Here is a 22,276-nt window from a genome sequence, read left to right on the forward strand (position 1 = left end):
TAGTTGCTTCTACCGTAACTGCTATAATGACTGAGATCAAGGTCTATTTTTTACAAGACTGAAGGTTAGATTATAATGTAAAGAAAATTCAAACGTACAAGTGTCCTCAGGAAGGAAATTTGCTACTTGTAGTGTTTTAAGTAACAGCTATTAGATTGGTGCAAAAGTAAATTATTTTCAATGCCAAAACTGCAATTACCTTGCACCAACCTAATATTAAGTTTTATCAGTGAGATAACAGGGAGATTTTTGCCTTCTCTTAGGTGGTAATGAAAGACTAATGGAGATAAAGAATGTGATAACACTGACAATATGTGAATGTATACACATATTCTGAGAAGCCTTTAGTTGATCACCCGGGATGCCAAAGCACACTAATAAATAAGATTAAAAGTAAACAAAATTATTTTAGAAAGGAGGAGCACAGATACCAGGAAAGTTATAATCTTCTGTCTTGGGTGGAAGCTGTATACTTTGGTTTGTCATTTGCTTGATCCGGGAGTCATTAGCTGTTTTTTTTTCCAAAGATCATCTGCTTCTGGACTCCCATTGGAGAAGATTTTCAAACCCAGGGAGAATGCTGTGTGTCTTTTTAGTTGTGAAACATGAATTCAAGGGTCAACGTTTTGGGGCTTTTAACTGAAGTGCTAATTATTAGCATGACTTATTACACTCTTTTCATTAAGTGTCCAGGACAGTTTTTCTCCCATGTCTCCTTCAGAGTGCTAAATCTGCATATCTCAGGTCATAGAAAGTTGCTTAGAAGGATGTTTTGGAAAGACTGCTTTTACCTGTTGTTGACAAGACTGAGTGCATCACGTGGTTTCTTTGCTTTGTCTACTCATCTTAGCTTGCAATAGCAGAATATAGGATCAAAGGTGAAATTTAAAAATATGTGGGGCAGTCCATTATTCATTCATAAGGAGAGAGCAGATGGTCCCCAAAAATGTTTATCTTTTTGTTTTGAAGGCTAGTGGTGATGGAAATTGAAGAGTCCTTGAGGATATTTAATTTTAATTTTAAAATTTCACTTGTTATTTCTACTTTTTCTGAAGATTAAGAATGATATAGACAAAATATTGTTTTTGTAAGCTATGTGCTGCTTACGGTGCTTGACTGGTCAAAGAAGTTGATATGGAGGCAGTCACAGTGGTGCCTGTGAGGACAGAGAAGGGAATGAGTGAAGAGGAGCAAGACTCTGGCACTACCATGGGCTGCGGGCTGCCTAGTGTAGAGAAAATGCTGGCCACCAACCCTGGCAAGACACCTATCAGCCTTCTGCAGAAGTACGGGACCAGAATAGGGAAGAACACCTATGTACGACCTTCTCAAAGCCGAGGGCCCACCAGCCTAATTTCACCTTCTGGGTCACACTGTTGGCGACACCAGCTGCACTGGTCAGGGCTCCAGCAAGAAGGCAGTCAGGCACAAGGCAGCTGAGGTGGCCCTCAAATACCTCAAAGTGGGGAGCATGTTGTAGCCAGCCCCGAAGGACAGCAGTTCTTTTTCTCTCCTAGACTCTTCACTGCTTGGGGACGCTCTGTTTTTTACTGCTGCAGCAGCTGCTACCCCGGTTTCATCTGTTGTCCTAACCAGGAGCACCCCCATGGAAAAGCAGCCTCTGCTCCTCCCTTCAGCAGTCCGAGTGCATCCCCATTGGTGCTCTTCAGGAACTGGTGGTGCAGAAAGGCTGGTGGTTGCTAGAGTACACAGTGACCCAGGAGTCCAGGCCAGATCACCGCGAATAATTCACCATGACCTGATGAATGGAGTGTTTCATTGAGATTGGCAGTGACACTTCCAAGTGTCACGTTAACAAGGTGTAATGCGGTGACCAAAATGCTGATTCGAGTGCACACGTTGTCTCTGGATGCTTGGGATGGCAATGAGATGGAGCCTGATGATGACTACTTCTCCACTGATGTGGGCTCCCGCCTGGATGGTCTTTGGAACCAGGGCCCAGGCTGCACCTGGGATTTTCTACGAAATTCATTGGAGAGAAGATCCTGTCCTTCTAATTGCTCCCTGGGCTCCCTAGGTGCCCTGGGCCTTGCCTGCTGCTGTGTCCTCTGTGAGCTTCTGAGGAGCAGGCCTTCCACGTCAGTTACCTGGATGTTGAGGAGCTGAGCCTGAGTAGACTCTGCCAGTGTCTGGTGGAACTGTCCATCCAGCTGGTGGTGATGAGTGGGAATGAAATCAGGGGGCTGTCTACTAGGGCCCGGAATAAATACGCTGCTTCGTGGATAAAACAAAAACAAAAACAAAAACAAACAGAGCTGATACGGAATTGTGAAATGGTAAAGGCAGTTCCTGGACATAGATGTGTTTCCAGGTCCAACATAGATAATCTTTCATCTGAATAATATAAAATTTACAGAATCTTTTTCATACCTTAGAATCATATTAAATGCTGTGTGGCTCAAGGCAGGGATAAGTAAATAAACTTTTAAAATGACAAATGATAGGTTGCTCAGTAAAGGATATTTAGAAAAATTGATAAAAGCAGCAAAGTGCTTATTGCTAAGTAACATAAAACATACAATGGAAAGTGCACAGATTGAAAGTATAGAAAGTAGCACTGAGATCAAGAAGCAGAACATTAACAGCCCTCCAGGATTTCCTCATGCTCCCTTTCAGGAAGAACTGTTTCCCATCTCCAAGGGTAACTTTTATCCTTTAGCCTAGCACCACTATTTTCTGTCCAGCTCCATTATTTTGGCCTATTTTTGTTTAGAGTTTACAGAAAGAATCATACAATGTATTCTGTTGGTTCTGTATTGTTTTGCTCAATATAATATTCATGAGATTCAGCTATATAATTAATTGCATGCAGTTGTATTTCATTCATTCTGAGTGCTATGTGTCCTCCAGTATCTGAATATGCTACATTTTATTGATCAGTTTTACTATTGATATGCATTTGCGTTTGTTTCTAATTTTTGCCTATTATGAATAGTGCTGCTGTATACATTCTGATGTCATTATTGTTTTCCTATTAGTTTGGAGGAGAATTTTGGAGTTATTTGTGAAAGTAAAGTACTTCAGCTACTTCAAAATACTTTAAAATATTAAAGCTAGTAACTCTGTAATTTCCCTAATTTCCCATTTAGTTATTTGGTAATACTATAGATGCTGTTTGTTGTTGTTGTTTTTTTTGGGGGGGAGACAGAGTCTTGCTCTGTCACCCAGGCTGGAGTGCAGTGGCGCGATATCAGCTCACTGCAACCTCCGCCTCCCGGGTACAATCAATTCTCCTGCCTCAGCCTGCCGAGTAGCTGGGACTACAGGCATATGCCCGCCACCCCTGGCTGATTTTTTTGTATCAGGTGGGATTTCACTGTATTTCCCAGGCTGGTCTCGAACTTCTGAGCTCAGGCAATCTGCCTGCTTCGCCTCCCAAAGTGCTAGGATAACAGGTGTGAGCCACCCGTGTAGCTTAGATGCTGTTTTTTGAGCATGCCTTACTATTTGATGTTTTGGTGCCTTTGCATCTGGCCTAGAAAGGGAGAAAAGGTGTGATATGATACGATTTGTTCTAAAATACAAATTTTGATATTTCACTTGTTATTTCTACTTTTTCTGAAGATTGAGAAAGACACAGAGAATGATATTGAGAATGATATAGACCTGGGGTGTCCAATCTTTTGGCTTCCCTGGGCCACATTGGAAGAAGAATTAATTGTCTTGGGCCACACATGAAATACAGGAACACTAATGATAGTTGAGGAGCTAAAAAGAGTTTCCAAAAATCTTATAATGCTTTAAGAAAGTTTACAAATTTTTGTTGGGCTGCATTCAAGGCTGTCCTGGGCCTCATGTGGCCCATGGGCTGCAGGTTAGACAAGCTTCATACAGACAGAAGATGTTTTTGTATTAGCTATGTGCTTCTTATGGTGGTGATTTCTTCTAAAATACAAATCAGAGCATATCACTGTGCATCATATAGTATTCGAAAGTTTACAGTTAATGACATCAATTGAGATTAAGTGCAACTAAGTTTACACAAATTGTAAAAAATGCAAATAATGTTATCAGAGTTTTTTCTTTTTATGTTTTGTGTGAAAAACACATGTTATTATACCTAGGCAGCAGTGGATAAAAGTGTTTTTGCTCTCCAGTTTCTTTTTCAAAGAAGTACTTTTTTTGGTCAAGCAGAAAGCAGTTATAGGTGGAATGTGTATAATGAACTCAAAATGATTCTTGTATTTATCACCATATTTTTACTTCAGAATTGAGTTGATACTTTTCTTCAAGAAGCAAATTTCAGAGAAGCAATGAAACACCTTTTCCCTTTGGAGTCAGGAAGGGTTATCTATCTATCTATCTATCTATCTATCTATCTATCTATCTATCTATATACAGTCATATAAATATAGTCATTCACTAGTGTCAATAACAAGCTACAAATGTAATTTTTACATATTTTTAATCTCAGTCTCTAATATCAAGATTATTTTATTTTGTGAATGGAGTAATAATGTCAGCTCTGAAGATTCTGTATCTAGCGACTACATACATTTTTCAGGAGGAGGCCAGGTGCGGTTGATCATGCCTGTAATCCTAGCACTTTGGGAGGCCGAAGTGGGCGAATCACGAGGTCAGGAGTTTCAGACCAGCCTGCCCAACATGGTGAAAGCCCGTCTCTACTACACATACAAAAAATTAGCTGGGCATAGTGGCGCATACTGTAATCCAGCTCCTCAGGAGGCTGAGGCAGGAGAATTGCTTGAATCTGGGAGGCAGAGATTGCAGTGAGCTGAGATTGCGCCACTGCACTCCAGCCTGGGTGACAGAGCATGAGATTCCGTCTCAAAAAAAAAAAAAAGAATTTTTAAAATTTTTCTGGAGGGAAAGACTCTCTTAATTTAATTACCTTTTCAATACAGTTTCAGTTATGATGGCATCATGAAACAAAGCCATTTGTATTAAATATGTGTATTACAAAAGAGAGAAATAAAAGGTATTCAATTAGGAAAAGAGGAAGTCAAATTGTCTCTGTTTGCAGGTGACATGACATATTTAGAAAACCCCATCGTGTCAGCCCCAAATCTCCTTAAGCTGATAAGCAACTTCAGCAGAATCTCAGGATACAAAATCAATGTGCAAAAATCACAAGCATTCTTATACACCAATAACAGACAAACAGAGAGCCAAATCATGAGTGAACTCCCATTCACAATTACTACCAAGAGAATAAAATACCTAGGAATCCAACTTAAAAGGGATGTGAAGGACCTCTTCAAGGAGAACTACAAACCACTGCTCAATGAAACAAAAGAGGACACAAACAAATGGAAGAACATTCCATGCTCATGGATAGGAAGAATCAATATTGTGGAAATGGCCATACTGCCCAAGGTAATTTATAGATTCAGTGGTATCTCTATCAAGCTACCACTGACTTTCTTCACAGAATTGGAAAAAAACTACTTTAAAGTTCACGTGGAACCAAAAAAGAGCCCACATAGCCAAGACAGTCCTAAGCAAAAAGAACAAAGCTGGAGGTATCACACTACCTGACTTCAAACTATACTACAAGGCTACAGTAATCAAAACAGCATGGTACTGTACCAAAACAGGCATGTAGACCAATGGAACTGAATATAGGCCTCAGAAATAACACCATATATCTACAACTGACAAAAGCAATGGGGAAAAGATTCCCTATTTAATCAAGGGTGCTGGGAAAACTGGCTAGCCATATGTAGAAAGCTGAAACTGGATCCTTTCCTTACACAGTATAAAAAATTAATTCCAGATGGATTAAAAACTTAAATGTAAGACCCAATACCATAAAAACGCTAGAAGAAAACCTAGGCGATACCATCCAGGACATAGGCATGAGCAAAGACTTCATGACTAAAACACCGAAAGCAATGGCAACAAAAGCCAAAATAGACAAATGGGATCTAATTATACTAAAGAGCTTCTGCACAACAAAATAAAGTATCATCAGAGTGAACAGGCAACCTACAGAATGGGAGAAAACCTTTGCAATCTACCCATCTGAGAAAGGGCTAATATCCGGAATCTACAGAGAACTTAAACAGATTTACAAGAAAAAAAACAAATGCATCAAAAAGTGGATGAAGGATATGAACAGACACTTCTCAAAAGAAGACATTTATCTGGCCAAAAACACATGAAAAAAAGCTCATCGTCACTGGTCATTAGGGAAATGCAAATCAAAACCACAATGAGATACCCTCTCACGCAAGTTAGAATGGCAATCATTAAAAAGTCAGGAAACAACAGATGTTGGAGAGGACGTGGAGAAATACGAACACTTTTACACTGTTGGTGGGAGTGTAAATTAGTTCAACCATTGTGGAAGACAGTGTGGCAATTTCTTAAGCATCTAGAACTAGAAGTGCCATTTGACCCAGCAATCCTATTACTGGGTATATGCCCAAAGGATTATAAATCATGCTATTATAAAGACAGAGGCACATGTATGTTTATTGCAGCACTGTTCACAATAGCAAAGACTTGGAATCAACCCAAATGTCCATCAGTGACAGACGGGATTAAGAAAATGTGGCACATATACACCATGGAATACTATGCAACCATAAAAATGGATGAGTTCATGTCCTTTGCAGGGACATGGATGGAGCTGGAAACCATCATTCTAAGCAAACTATCACAAGGACAAAAAACCAAACACCGCTTGTTCTCACTCATAGGTTGGAGTTGAACATTGAGAACACATGGACACAGGGCGGGGAACATCATACACCGGGGCCTGTTGGAGGGTGGCAGCCTGGGGGAGGGATAGAACTAGGAGAAATACCTAATGTAAATGACAAGTTGATGGGTGCAGCAAACCAACATGGAACAAACCTGTACATTTTGCATATGTACCCTAGAACTTAAAGTATAATAAAAAAAAATGTGTGTTAGAGATTCTTTCACAGTTCATAAATGTGATTGGGTGTTTAATGCTCATTTGAGATGTTCCTCCCTCAAACCTTGGTATGATGTTTGCACATTACCCATCTGGTGTTAAAAAAAGAAATGTGTGAAAGATAAAGGATTAATATTGATAAAGAGCTTCATGTGTCTTCTGGCATAAAGTCTTTTTTAGCCAGTAGTTCAGAAATGGTTTTGAGATATGCTATGAGTCTAAAAAGAATGAATCAAATATCTGATATATTTGAGATAGATTTGTAACCTTTCTCAGCATTGTCTTACTGATTTCTATAACTAGTGATGTTACAAACTTAATTGGATATTAGATAATATGAGGAATAATCCTTAGTATTCTACCCCATGCTGACTTTCCAGCTTCTTCTATTGTATTTTCCTCCCTGTTTTCACCCCATGCATACCTTATTCAAATGAGAATACTTTCAACTTCCTGAATTTTCCATTTGTTTTCATACTTTGCATATGAAAAAATATAAGCCTGAAATTTATCCTTCATTTTATGCCTGTCACAATTTTGCATGTCTTTCATGGCCAAAATACTTAAAAACTAAAAAATGTTTTTCTTCTATTAAGTTTTATCAACACCGTTCACAACTAATGCCTCTTTTCTTTGTGCTCCAGTAACATTTTTCTTATATGTTAATACTTATCTAGTACATGTTTCAGTTGACTTGTTAGAATAAAAACTTTAGACAAATTAAATTTAACAGAGTTTAATTAAGGAAAGAATGATTCCTGAATCAGGAATCCCCTAAACCAGAATAGGTTCAGAGAGACTTTGGCACTGCCACGTGGTCAGAGAGGATTTATGGACAGAAAAAGGAAAATGATGTGTAGAAAATTAAAATGAGATACAGGAATGGCTAGATGTGTTAAAATTCAACATTTGGTACAGTTGAACAGTTGGCCACCTGTGGCCAACTGTTGGCTGAAACTCAGTGATTGGTACAAGAGTAAGTTGCAGTCTGTTTATACATCTAGTTAGATTATGGTTCACTATGTACAGAGAAACCTTTAGACCAAACTTATAATGAGGGCAGTTTTAGGCTAAGCTTAATTTAACAATTCCCTTCATTTGGTCAACCTGAGAGGTTGATGAAAACTTTATGCATTGACATCATTCTTTAATGATCATTCTTTAAGTACATGGTAAATGTACTTGGTCTCAAATCTCACTAGAACATAACAGAACAGTGGGTTTTGTAAGTCCTTGTAAACAGGACTTTAACTTACTTTTTTTTAAAAGATAGCCTAGAGGAGACTTCCTTATTATGCTGGAATGCCCTGTTTTCAAGAGAGAAAATCATTTCTGGTCTTTTTTTGGGGGGCTATCTGCATCTTTAAAGTTTCAATTTGATTATGTCACATTTAGCATGAGTGACTCCATTTTGATTTGATCCGGTCTGGTCTGTTATGGCCTAGTGTATGAGCTCAGTCCAAAACAATGACCTCCCATAGTTTTGTTTAACTCACCCCTTTTGGTCAGGTTTTTACTTAGGTGAGAGTGTGACCAAAGCTTGGGTCATTAGCACTACTCTTAGTTATCATCATTTAGGGTTTCCAGTCACAGTATGTCATTCATAGGTTATGGTGTTCGCATAATCATGCATTTCTTTGAGTTTTTGTTCTATTTGAAAAGAAACCATTTGACCTTCTATAGATGACTGTATGCAAACATTTAAAACTTTTGAGAGAATACAGTGCACCAGGGAGACTACTATTATGACTGTCAGGAGGATAATACCAAGAGTTTGGAGTATGCATTAGCCAGGATCCTCATGAACCAAATCAGCTAAAATCAAAGACCAAAGAATAAACTAGATAAAGTATCTGTTTGTTTCAACCAAGCAACCTATTCGTTAATCCCCTACAACGGATCTCTGTAATACCTAATGTATGTATCATGTGCAACAAGAAGTGTCAGTAACTGCACAGATAATTCTCTGTTCAGCAGTAAGTTATAATTTTTTATCTAGCATAACTTTAGCAAGATAATTTAAAGAAGCTTTTTGTGCAGCCATAGCCTTTGCAGTAGAATCTGCTGTAGAACCTGTTATAAGGAATACATTTTTAATAATTGCCTCATTTACTCCAAACTATGTCAAAAGAGACCACCCATCTTCAATAGTGAAGGCCTTCTGGCAGTTTTCTCTTTAACTGATGATGTAGGTTAAGAGGAGTGGACCACTGTTCTGTTTCTGACAGATTATGAAGCAACAAAGGTATCATTAAAATCTCTTGAACACATTGTTTTTCATCTTTCATCTATCAAAGCATAGGTTGTCCATAAATAAGGTTGGCTGCAAAATCACCCACAAATAAAAGTATACCTCATGAGTGCACACAAACTCCTTTCCAGTTGTATTGTTCATAGAGGTATAAGCAAGGAAAATTTTAAGAAGTAAGAGTTTCATGATAGCAGAGAAGTCTTGATCTGTGATCTTGTGAAAGCTGTCTGCATCTGGAATGTCATCTGCTTCTAGGGAGAAACTTCCATGGTTAGCTTTACCTTAAGGTCTCCAATGGGTGTATAGTTCCAAGAGTCTGTAGGGGCTCTTCTGAGTTGTGAGATTACAAGCTCAAGGTTCACAGTCCCACTCTTTTGTTGCAGTGTGGGTTACAAGGGCAGTCTTTCCTTGATGTTTCCAGAAGACCAAATCTCTGAGTTTTAGATCACCTGGGTTTGATTGTCCTTTGTTGGTAGGCCACGACAAGCTTTCTTTAACCTGGTGAAAATACACTTTGGCATAATACATTAAAGCCTGTTAGAGTTTAGTCATATTAGAGTTTAGGAGTGAAAGATACATGAGGTTCTATTATTAGGAGCGTAGGCCTTCCAGTGACTATTTCATAAGGGATCAACTTATATTTTCCTCTGGAACTTGATCTGATTGTTATCAATCTGCAATATCTTTGACCAAGGCAACCTAGTTGATTTAATTAGCTTTGCCTAATGTTATTATGTTTGTAACATCTTATTTAACTATTTTACTGTCCAGTGAAACAAGTACCTTTATCACTAGAGATTTTTCCAGGAATGTCCCATGAGGGAAATACATTTTCTGATAACCTTTTAGCTACTATTACAGGATTAGCCTTCTTGTATGAGAAAGCTTCTATATAACCAGAATATATGCACTGAAAACAACAATGGAATGAAATCTCTCTATGTTCAAATGGCCCATCAGGTAGCAGAAATATACCTGAAGTATATTTGTCACAAGTCATTTTGGTAATTTAGAAGAGTCAGCACACCAGTATGTGAGTGTGTGCATGTGTGCATGTATGTGCACATGTGTGTATTCTATTTGGATCATTTTATCTCCTCTGTGATGAGTCATGGAGTATAGACTATTTATTTATTTACTTATTTATTTAGAGATGGAGTCTTACTCTGTCACCCAGGCTGGAGTGTGGTGGCACAATCATAGCTCAGTGTAGCCTTGAACTCCCAGGCTCAAGCAATTCTCCCACCTAAGCCTCCTGAGAAGCTGGGATTACAGGTGGAAGCCACAATGCCCAGGTAGAGCTTTTAATAATGGAGGTTTAAGGACTTAGGAAATACCAGGTGACTGTCCAGCCTCTCTCTGTGAGTCTACACTTAACATTGGATTTATATTCTCTTAAATACCAATTTTGTTTCTCCAAATCAAGTGTGTAGCACTGTTTTCTAGATGGATTATAATAGTTTATTAATCTGTGTTTTCACGCTGCCGATAAAGACATACCGAAGACTGGGTAATTTATAAAGGAAAGAGGTCTAATGGACTCATAGTTTGACGTGGCTGGGGAGGCCTCACCCTCATGGTGGGAGGCAAAATTCACATCTTACATGGTAGCAGGCAAAGAGAGAATGAGAGCCATGCGCAAGTGTTTCCCCTTATAAAACCATCAGATCTCGTGAGACTTTTCATTACCAAGAGAACTGTATGGGGGAACCCCCCACCATGATTCAGTTGTCTCCCCCTGGGTTCCTCCCAAAACGTGGGAATTGTGGGAGCTACAATTCAACATGAGATTTGGGTGGGGACATAGCCGTACCATATCATTTCATCCCTGGCCACTTTGAAATCTCATGTCCTCATATGTCAAAATCAATCATGCTTTCCCAACAGTCCCTCAAAGTCTTAACTCATTTCACCATTAACTCAGAAGTCCACAGTCCAAAATCTCATTTGAGACAAGGCAAGTCCCTTCCACGTATGAGCCTGTAAAATCAAAAGTAAGTTAGTTACTTCGTAGATACAATGGGGGTATAGGCATTTGATAAATACAACCATTCCCAATGGGAGAAATTGGCCAAAACACAGGGGCTACAGGCCCCATGCAAGTCTGAAATCCAGTGGGACAGTAAAATCTTAAAGCTCCAAAATGATTTCCATTGACTCCATGTGGCTCACATCCAGGTCACACTGATGCAAGAGGTGGTTCCCATAGTCTTGGACAACTCTGCTCTGTGGCTTTGCAGGGTACAGACCCCCTTCTGGCTGCTTTCATGGGCTGGCATTGAGTGCCTGTGGCTGTTCCAGGTGCACAGTGCAAGCTGTCAGTGGATCTACCATTCTGGGGTCTGGAGGGTGGTGGCCCTCTTCTCACAGCTCCACTAGGCAGTGCCCCAGTGAGGACTCTGTGTGAGAGCTCCAACCCCACATTTTCCTTCTGCACTGCTATAGCAGAGGTTCTTTATGAGGGCCCTGCTCCTGCAGCAAACTTCTGCCTGGACATCTAGGCATTTCCATACATTCTCTGAAATACAGGCAGAGGTGCCCAAACCTCAATTCTTGACTTCTGTACACCCTCAGGCTCAACACCAGGTGGAAGCTGTCAAGGCTTTGGGCTTGCACCCTCTGAAGCCATAGCCCAAGCTGTACCTTGGCCCTTTTTAACCATGGCTAGAGCAGCTGGGATGCAGAGCACAAAGTCCCTAGGCTGCACACAGCCTGGGCCCAGCCCGCAAAACCATTTTTTCCTCCTAGACCTCTAGACCTGTGATGGGAGGGGCTGCTGCAAAAGTCTCTGACATGCTCTGGAGATATTTTCCCCATTGTCTTGGCAATTAACATTTGGCTCCTTGTTACTTAAGCAGATTTCTGCATCTGGCTTGAATTTCTCCTTAGAAAATGGGTTTTTCTTTTCTGTTGCATCATCAGGCTGCAAATTTTCTGAACTTTTATGCTGTTTCCCTTTTAAAACTGAATGCTTTTAACAGCACCCAAGTCACCTCTTGAATACTTTGTTGCTTAGAAATTTCTTCTGCCAGGTACCCTAAATCATCCCTCTCAAGTTCAAAGTTCCATAAATTTCTAGGGCAGGGACAAAATGTTGCCAGTCTCTTTGCTAAGAAATAAGAGTCAATTTTGCTCCACTTCCCAACAAGTTACTTATCTCCATCTGAGACTACCTCAGCCTGGATTTCATTGTTCATACCAGTATCAGCATTTTGGTCAAAGCCATTCAACAAGTCTCTAGGAAGTTCCAAACTTTCCCACATTTTGCTGTCTTCTTCTGAGCCCTCCAGACTGTTCCAGACCTCTGGCCTGTTACCCAGTTCCAAAGTTGCTTCCACATTTTCAGGTACCTTTACAGTAGCACCCCACTCTAATGGTACCCGTTTGCTGCATTAGTCCATTTTCATGCTGTTGATATTGACATGCTTGATGCTGGGTAATTTATAAAAGAAAGAGGTTTAATGGACTCATGGTTCCACATGGCTGGGGATGCCTCACAATCACGGTGGGAGGTGAAAGGCACGTCTTACATGGTGGCAGGCAAAGAAAGAGAGCCAAGCAAAAGGGGTTTCCCCTTGTAAAACCATCAAATCTTGTGAGTCTTATTCACTGCCATGGGAATAGTAGGGGGGAAACCGCCCTCATGATTCAGTTATCTCCCACCGGGTCCCTCCCAAAACGTGGGGATTATGGGAGCTACAGGTTCAGGATAAGATTTGGGTGTGGACACAGCCAAAGCATATCACATTGGTAACTTGACTTGGATCATGGAGTTCATTCAAATAGCACTTCTTAATAATTTCGGTGCTGGCTGATTTATTATGAAAATCAGGCAAAGTATTTTCTTGGTATTCAATTAATTATTGTCCTCCTTGGGTTAGCAGTTTTATAAATCAGTTAGTCTTTTCATTGGAGTGCTAGGAATCCTTACTTAGTCCAAATGATATGATCCTAAAGTCATCAGAAACCTGTATTCAAAGGTGCTTCTTATGGTCCTTTCTACCCTTTCCATGAACTTCCTCAAAGACACAACACTTTAGGATTTTATTTGCTTGTAAAGAGTTGTTTTAAAATGTATCAGAATTAAGCACTTAACAGTGGACAGGAATTAATATGATCATGGTCAGAGACACAAGTGGGAAGAAAATTTGGTTATTTCTGTGGCCTATAATAACTTAACATAATAACTATAGTTATGACTGATTTCCTACCAAGATATAACAGAATTTTAGGAATCTCATATAATTTTGGAATGTATATTAATAACATATTCATAAAAATATAACTCAAAGAGGGTAAAACATTTCTTATTTGACAATGCTTCCCATATGCTTTTTTTGTTGTTGTTGTTGTTAGACGGAGTCTCGCTCTGTCGCCCAGGTTGGAGTACAGTAGCGCCATCTCCACTCACTGCAAGCTCCACTTCCCAGGTTCATGCCATTCTCCTGCCAGAGCCTCTCAAGTAGCTGGCACTACAGGTGCCTGCCACCATGCCCAGCTAATTTTTTTATTTTTAGTAGAGACGGGGTTTCACCGTGTTGGCCAGGATGGTCTCGATCTCCTGACCTCGTGATCCGCCTGCCTCGGCCTCCCAAAGTCCTGGGATTACAGGCGTGAGCCACCGTGCCCAGCTCCCATATGCTTTAATATACCAAATAAGTCTGTTCATCTCTCTCTTGAATGTTTCAGGGTCCCTCTGTAGCATTCCAAAATAGTTTGAGGTCACAAAAAGACAACTTTTAATTTGAAGTTTGATTTGGGGAAGTGTATCAAATATGTCAAAGGTTTAAAACAATTAAAATAGGATCACTAGTCATTGTAAATAATATTTATTTAGCCAAAGGGATAAATAAAAGGTTTTAAAAACCAAAAATCTGTTTTCAGTTTTCCAAACAATCTGGAGACCTAATGAAGACAATATGGGACAGTATCTGTATCTGCCTTTCTCTTCTATTGTTTTTTTTTTTTTTTTTTCCCACAGTTTACTCAAATGTTGAACAGAAATTTATCTACTATCTCTTATTAATATTATATGAAAATCTTATTCAAACTAAAAAACCAAATGTTGCTTATTAACAGATAATAATATTATTATCAATTACATTAGGCCATTCTTGCATTGCTATAAATAAATACCATTGATTGGGTAATTTATAAACAAAAGAGTTTTAATTGGCTCACAGTTCTGCAGGCTTTAAAGTAAACATGGGGCTGGCATCTGCTTGGGCTTTTAGGGAGGCTCCAGGAAGCTTATAGTTCAAGGTGAAGGGGGAGCAGGCCAGTGCAGAAGCATGGCTAGAACAGGAAGAAGAGAGGGTGGTGGGGAGAGGTGCCACACATTTTTAAAGATAACCAGAGTTAGTGAGAACTCACTCACTATAGGAAGATAGCACCAAGACATGAGGGATCCAGTCCCATGACCCAAACACTTTATACTAGGCCTCACCTCCAGCACTGGGGATTACGATTCTACATGAGATTTGGGTAAGGACAAATATCCAAACTATATCATTCCATCCCTTGTCCCTCCCAAAACTCATTTCCTTCTCACATGGCTAAATACAATCATGCCTTCACAATAGCCCCCCCAACATTGTAACTTGTTCTATTGTTTAAAGTCCAAAGTCCAAAGTTTCATCTGAGACAAGGCCAGTCTCTTTTACCTATGAGCCTGTAAAATCAAAGAAGTTATCTACTCCCACAATACAAGTGGGGTATAGGAACTGGGTAAACATTTTATCCCAAAAGGTAGAAATTGGCCAAAAGAAAGGGGCTACAGGCCTTATGTAAGTTTGAAACCAAGCAGGGCAGTCATTAATTCTTAAAGCTCCAAGAAATCTCCTTTGACTCCATGTCCTGCATGCAGGACACACTGCTACATGAGGTGGGCTCCTATGGCCTTGGGCAGCTCCACCCCTGTGGCTTTGCTGGGTACTGCCCCTGTAGCTACCCTCACAAGTTATTGAGTGCCTGCAGCTTTTCCACATGCAGGATTCAAGCTCCCACTGGATCTACTATTCTGGAATTTCGAGGATGGTGGTCCCTTTCTCACAACTCTACTAGGCAGTGCCCCAGTGGGGATTCTGTGTGGAAGCTCCAACCCCACATTTCTCCTCTGCACTCTCCTAGTAGAGATTCTCTGTGAGGGCTCCACTCTTAGGAGGCTTCTGCCTGGACACCTGTGCTTTTTCATACATCCTCTCAAATCTAGGAGGTGGCTGCCAAGATTGCATTCTGTGCCTGCAATCTTATGTGGAAGCTGCCAAGGCTCATGGCTTGCATTCTTCAAAGTGTCAGCTCAAGCTGTAGAGCAGCCAACGTGCCAGGTGCCATGTCTTGAGGTGCCACAGGGTAGTGGTTTTTGTTCTCCCAGGTCTCAGTGCGGGTGATAAGAAGGCCTGCTGTGAAGGATTCTGAACTCCATCAAGGTTTTTTCTCCATTGTCTTGAATATTAGCAGGGGGCTCCCATTTAGTAATGTAAATATCTCTAGTAAGTTGTTGCTTCACAATCAGCTTGAATTCCTCTTCCAAAAAAGCTTTTCCTTTGCCACATGGCCAGGCTGCAGATTTTCCAAACATTTAGGCTCTGTTTCCTTTGAAATATAAGTGTTGACTTTAGATTATTCTTTGGTCCCACATGTGAGTATAGGTTGTTAGAAGCAGGGAGGCCACATCTTGAACTTTTTGCTGCTTAGAAATTTCTTCCTTCCGATACCCTAGGTCAAACTTCCACAGGTCCCTAGGACATGAACAGAATGCAGCTAAACTCTTTGCTTAGGCATAACATGCGTGACATTTATTCCAGCTCCCAGTAAGGTTCTCATTTCCATCTGAGACCTTGCCAACCTTGATTTTAGTGTCCATACCACTATCAGCATTTTGGTCACAACTGTTTAATCAGTCCCTAAGAAGTTCCAAACTTTCCCTCATCTTCTTGTCTTCTTTTGAGCCCTCCAAACTCTTCTAACATCTGCCCGTTACCCAGTTCCGAAGTTGCTTCCTCATTTTCAGATATCTTTATAGCAATGCCCTACTCCTTGGTACTATCCATATAGAAGTTAATATTGCTAAAATCTTATAAACAAATCCATCCAATCTCAGTCAGCTTTTGACCACACAAGATTTTCATAAACCTTTTATAATCTCTTAGAAATATTTAAATGTTTTTATTTTTAAGTTTTTTAAAAATATATCTGTATCATTTTTATTCTTTTAATTTGGAGCAAACTTTAAGTAACTTCTAGATGGGCAGAATTGATTTTCTCAACAAACGCATATTTTTATCCCTTTACAACTTTTCTCACTAAAAACATATCTTACTTTTCTTTATACACTCTGTCTACAGAATTGTTTTTCCTATATCTAGTAGTTACAGTTACACACATTAACTATAATTTTAACTCTGAGTAACCCTAGTTTTTAGCAAAAACCTAGCTTAAGTAATTTTGAACTGTTTTATATCAGCATTTGCAGATGAAAATGATTTTATGATTTTTAGAATTATGTTTTCTCAAATTTTTGTTTATTAATTGATTTAATTTTTAGCATTTTTATGTAACATAAAAATAAGATGCCAAAGTATATGACCTTGAATTTATGTTTAATAATTAATGTTTCAGTATTTTAATCTACTTACAAATGGATCATTTTTTGATTATTTGTTACTTAACTTAATATAACATGATTTGAAGATTTTAAGTTACTGAAAAGATTAAATGATTTTCCTGCCTCAGCCTCCTGCGTAGCAGGGATTACAGGCACCCGCCACCATGCCCGGATAATTTTTTGTATTTTTAGTAGAGATGGGGTTTCATTATCTTGACCTGGCTGGTCTTGAACTCCTGACCTCAAGTGATCTGCCCGTTTTGGCCTCCCAAAGTGCTAGGATTACAGACATGAGCCACCAGACCTGGTTCTGAAAAGAATTTTGAAATGTGACCCTCTCTAAAGTCTTTCCTAGTAGTCCTGGGTCTCAGGTAGCCACATGGCATCCTGGATGGCTATGAAGGCCAGGGCCCATCTGGGTCCTGAATTTACATATTAGGCATAGAACTCAGAAGAGAAGACAGCTGTGAAGGTGATTCCTGTTCCATGCAACCCTTCGCAGAATGGCTAGGAGGCAAAAGTGGACCAGGGAGGAAGGGGCCATAATGGGCTTGACTCGGCCCTGCAGCTAGTGGTCTAAGTACTTGAGGACATATCTTCAGGTCCTACCTTGGATGCCTGTCCAGATCCCAGAACCTAGAGGCTTGAAACATAAACATAAGTTCACCGTCAAATTAAACAAGTATTAAAAATATTAAGGAAGAACCTGTTTTATGACCTTAAAACATGTAACAGAGAAAGCATAAGCCTGTCTGACCAGTACACACAGGCAGAAATTACCGAATTATATTTAACTGACAATTTTGAAGCCAATTTTGAAGACAATTAAAGTTGTTTTACCAGCAGTTTTACAACTACTTTTATTTACCAAGTATTAGCACATGCACATAACACATATAGACTTACAGACATACGGACACTCAGACAAAAGCAGATCTTTTAGCTTTTATAAAGAATTCTGGTTTGTGGACTTTTAAATAGTTTTTCTTTTCCCTGTTTACTCTATCAGTCTTCCAATTACCTGTTTTTTTTTTTTTTTTTTTTTTTTGTCCTAAGCAATTATTAGTTAAGCAACAATTTGTCTTTTAAAGTGATGACTCTTAGGTGAAAAAAAGGTAGAAAATTTATATGTGAAAAGCACAGAGCTGAGACTTTAGGCCTAACTATTGTATCTCCATTTATTCAAACCAAGGAAAAAAGGTACATAAAGACCCATTTAAGACAAGATGGCCAGAAAACTACCTTAAACAAAGGTTAAGACTTGTTATGTAAATTAAAACAATGGTAAGAGTTTCTAGTGACCCAGTCTTCCCTTTCATACACCCTTGCAAATGGAAATTTCCTTATAGATGTAAACTTTTTTGCAAAAGGGTTTTTAATATAGACTGCTAAATGCCAGGAAGGTATATTTTCAAAACAATTTAGTTCAATAGGTAGTCTTTTAAACTAAGCTATTGTTTCGTAGCTAAAATTACTGAGCTCAGGGTAGAGCCCCTCAAGTAATAGGGCAAAGAAAACGTTTATGCCTGGATTTAGCATGTGTGGCTCTTAAAAAGAAGCAAGTCTGCTTTACCTGAGGGCCTACCTTTTATAAACACTTTATCCAGAATAACTTTCTTTTTCCCTTCAGAACAGGATAGTAATTAAGCCAAAAGTTAAGGAGATTCAATTCTTATCAATTAGCTGCTTAAACTTTTTATTTGCCTTTTAAACAGAGTCTTTTTTTTTTTTTTTAATAAAGAGGGAATAACAATATTGAAATATTTTTAGAAGCTCTGCATATCAATAGGCATATCTGGGTGAGCCTAATAATTCAGGAGCCCTCATTTTAAAATATACTTCTTGGCTGGGCATGGTGGCTTACACCTGTGATCTCAGCACTTTGGGAGACCAAGGCGGGTGGATCACTTGAGGTCAAGAGTTCAAGAGTAGCCTGGCCAACATGGTGAAACCCTGTCTCTACTAAAAATTCAAAAAAGTAGCCGGACATGGTGGCGCATATTTGTAATTTCAGTTACACAAGAGCCTGAGTCAGGAGAGTAGCTTGAACCCAGGAGGCAGAGGTTGCAGGGAGCTGAGATTGTGCCACTCCACTCCAGCCTGGGTGAGAGTAAGACTCCGTCTTAAAAATAAATAAAATATACTTTTAAAGTGTAGTGTTGTTCATTTGGAATGTTTCAGTGAATTTTTAAATTACCTTTAGTAAGATTTTGCCATTTCTCCAAGTGTTTCCTGCTTTTGGGGCTTAATACTCATACATGTAAATGTAGGTATCGTTGGAAGTTGGCGTACTCAGTTCTTTAGAAATTAGGATTCCATTTGCACATGGAATCTTGGCTTTGCCTCTCAGATCCCCTTGATCAACTTGGCCATTGATTTTTTCCTACTTAAGTATGTAAAAAAAAAAAAAAAAGAAAGAAAGAAACAAAGGGTATGGTACTCAAAAGTCTTTGAGAACTCCTGAAAGCTGGAGTTGACATCCCCTGCAATATTGCCGTTTACTGCCAGTTTCTACTTGACCTAGTCAGACACCTTAGGCCTCTAACTGGATTCAAGCCAGATAATTATCAGATAGAGTGTGATTTGGGACCCAGTTTAGTTTCTGTCATGACTTCTGAACCGAGTTCAGATAAAAAATTTGCTCAAACAAACTTAGATAGCTCAAAACAGAAATCCATGGATCTTTTTTTTTGTTTGTTTTGTTTTGTTTTTTTTTGAGACGGAGTCTCGCTCTGTCGCCCAGGCTGGAGTGCAGTGGCCGGATCTCAGCTCACTGCAAGCTCCGCCTCCCAGGTTCACGCCATTCTCCTGCCTCAGCCTCCCAAGTGGCTGGGACTACAGGTGCCCGCCACCTCACCCGGCTAGTTTTTTGTATTTTTTAGTAGAGACAGGGTTTCACCGTGTTCGCCAGGATGATCTCGATCTCCTGACCTCGTGATCCACCCGTCTCGGCCTCCCAAAGTGCTGGGATTACAGGCTTGAGCCACCGCGCCCGGCCTCCATGGATCTTAAGAATCCGAGAGAGAACTTACCCATAGTCCCCAGTTTCTGTGAGAGCAATGGACACAATGGCCAAGCAGGTACTTTGCTCGGTTACTCAGTGCTCCTGGGGCTCACTAGAAACTCTATTTTGGTTCCCACTTCTGATACCATGTGTTACAATTAAAAATTTTGGACAAATTAAATTTAACAGTTTAATTGAGCAAAGAATGATTTGTGACTCAGGTAGCCCCCCAACCAGAACAGAGTCAGGGAGACTCCAGTACTTCTGTGTGGCTGGAAAAGATTTTTGGACAAAAAAAAAAGAAGTGACATACAAAAATATAGAAGGGATGTATAGAAGGAGCTGAATTAGTTACAGTTAGGTGCTTGCCTTATTTATTTATTCTGTATGTATGTGTGTATGTATTTATTTATTTATCTAGCTATGCTTCACTGAAACTCAGTGATAGTTACAAGAGTAGGTTACATTCTGTTTATACATCCATGTAGGTTACAGTTCACTATGTAACTGTACTCCAGACAAATATATGGCGAAACGTTTAGGGCAAACTTATAAGGAGGCAGCTGTAGGCTAAACTTAATTTAATAGACTTAATTATATTTGTTTCTATGTCTGTCTCCTATCTATGCATGTCCTTATCTATCTTATTTTACTGATAACAAGAACAGGGTAATATTCAGCTTTATATTTTTCTCTATCATGTATCAAATAGTATATACACAATACATATTTATTCATTATTAATGTAAACATTCAGTAAATATTTATTGAGAACTTGACTGTGAGCCATGTATTATGCTAGTCACTGGGATAAAATGGAAAGCAAAAACAAAGCAATTCTCATGACTTTTTTAATTAGAGAGGTAGAGATTAATGAGATAATTACATACATGAACAAAAGGTGCAACTCCAGTAAATGTCATATAATACACTGCTTTGAAAATATTTAACAGAGGGATTTGACCTAGTCAGTGATGTTAAGGAATACCTCTCCAAGGAAATGATGTTGAAGTGCATGAGAATAAGGAGGAGTATGGAAGTATGGTTATATTATCTTCATGACATTGTTAGAGAACTTGCTTCTTCTTTCTTTCTGAAACAACATATAGAACATGGAAATATTTCTTAGAGGTCCTTAATCTGTTTTGTATATGAATCCATTTGACAGCCTGGTGAAGCCTATTGACTGTTTCTCAAAATGTTTTTAAATGCACAAAAGATAATACATGCAATTAAAAATGAAGTCAATTCAATTGAAATACCAATCTATTCATGGACTATCTGGGGGTGGATCACAAGTTAAGATAGAAAAATTTGAGTTAAAAGAATCACCTGTAATCCATACAGGTGGTTACTGTTTTTCTGAGGATTGGCAATAAATGCAGATAGATGTTTTTAGGTGGTAAGACTCAACACTGTGAAGATGTCAATTATCCTAAAAGTAATGTATAAATATAATGCAATTTTAATAAAAATCCCTCTAGGATTTCCAAGAAAGTTGGATAAAAGTGTTATAATATTTATATGGAGGAACTCATTTTACAAATAGTAAGTTTCCATGAAGAAGACCAGAGGCAAACCCATTTTACCAGATAACAAAGCAAGTTACAAAGCCAGAATACTATATATCCTGAAATATATGGATTCTCCGCTTCCCCTGAAACCATCCCTCTAGTAAAAGGAAACTGCTCGATTTGATTCCTCATAAATCTTATCTTATGAGGAGCTCTTAATTTCTTTATTTTGAACTACAGAGAACTGCGTGGAGAGAACATATTGTCCTGAAAGGACCTCAAACAAATCTAGTTTTGTATACCTATGCCTATAGAGAAACAAGAAATTTAACATCAAGAAATTCACAGTGGTATGACCTCACAGTAGCAAGTGCTGGAAATCCTAGTTAACAAACTTTTTGAAAGATTACTTTAAAAAGGAGTAATATAGGTAGTTAACTTTTGGAGAATATGAAAACACACTTACAATATGAATAGGGAAACAACAACAACAAAACTATGTGGCTGGGAAAAAATTTTCCAGGAACAGCAGTAAACATGAATTGAAAAAGTTTCATTATTTCACAGAACTCAGAAGTGAAAAAATGTTTACTTTAGAAAATACTAAATTCGTTGAGTTTCCTTAGTGATGAGGGAGACTTTGATATAGAAGACATACATGAAAAATTTAGATACAATAACTTTATGAGATAAGAAAATATAAAAAGTTTCTAAATTTATATTTAAATATTTATTTGTAATAAAAGTTTTAAACTAATTTTATGATTATATCTTTGCCTCTTTTATCTGCATCAAGAATTTGCAAAATATGGCCTGTGGACCAAAATCCTGCCTGCTGTCTGCTTTTGTAAATAGCATTTTATTGGAATATAGTCAAACTCATGTTTTCATATTATTGATGGTTACCTTTGCATCCCAGTGGCAGAGTTGAGTAGCAACAGAGACTGTATGGACCACAAGGCCTAAATTACCTACTATCTGGTGCTTCACAGAA

The 22,276-nt window shown here is 38.8% G+C and overlaps 1 protein-coding gene, 1 non-coding gene and 1 pseudogene across 13 annotated transcripts in view; all 3 read left to right on the forward strand.

Moving 5' to 3' along the window:
- Nucleotides 1-22,276, forward strand: part of RIMS2 (regulating synaptic membrane exocytosis 2) — a 775,110-nt gene that overhangs the window by 156,498 nt on the left and 596,336 nt on the right. The window lies entirely within an intron of this gene.
- On the forward strand, nt 1,177-2,363 carry LOC111549530 (annotated as a pseudogene).
- On the forward strand, nt 6,906-7,005 carry LOC111551764. Its single transcript, XR_002734456.1, has one exon. It is a non-coding gene; the product is annotated as a small nucleolar RNA U13 (small nucleolar RNA).

The sequence above is a fragment of the Piliocolobus tephrosceles genome, chromosome 7 (genome assembly GCF_002776525.5).
Source record: "Piliocolobus tephrosceles isolate RC106 chromosome 7, ASM277652v3, whole genome shotgun sequence".
In the NCBI taxonomy this organism is placed as follows: Eukaryota; Metazoa; Chordata; class Mammalia; order Primates; family Cercopithecidae; genus Piliocolobus; species Piliocolobus tephrosceles.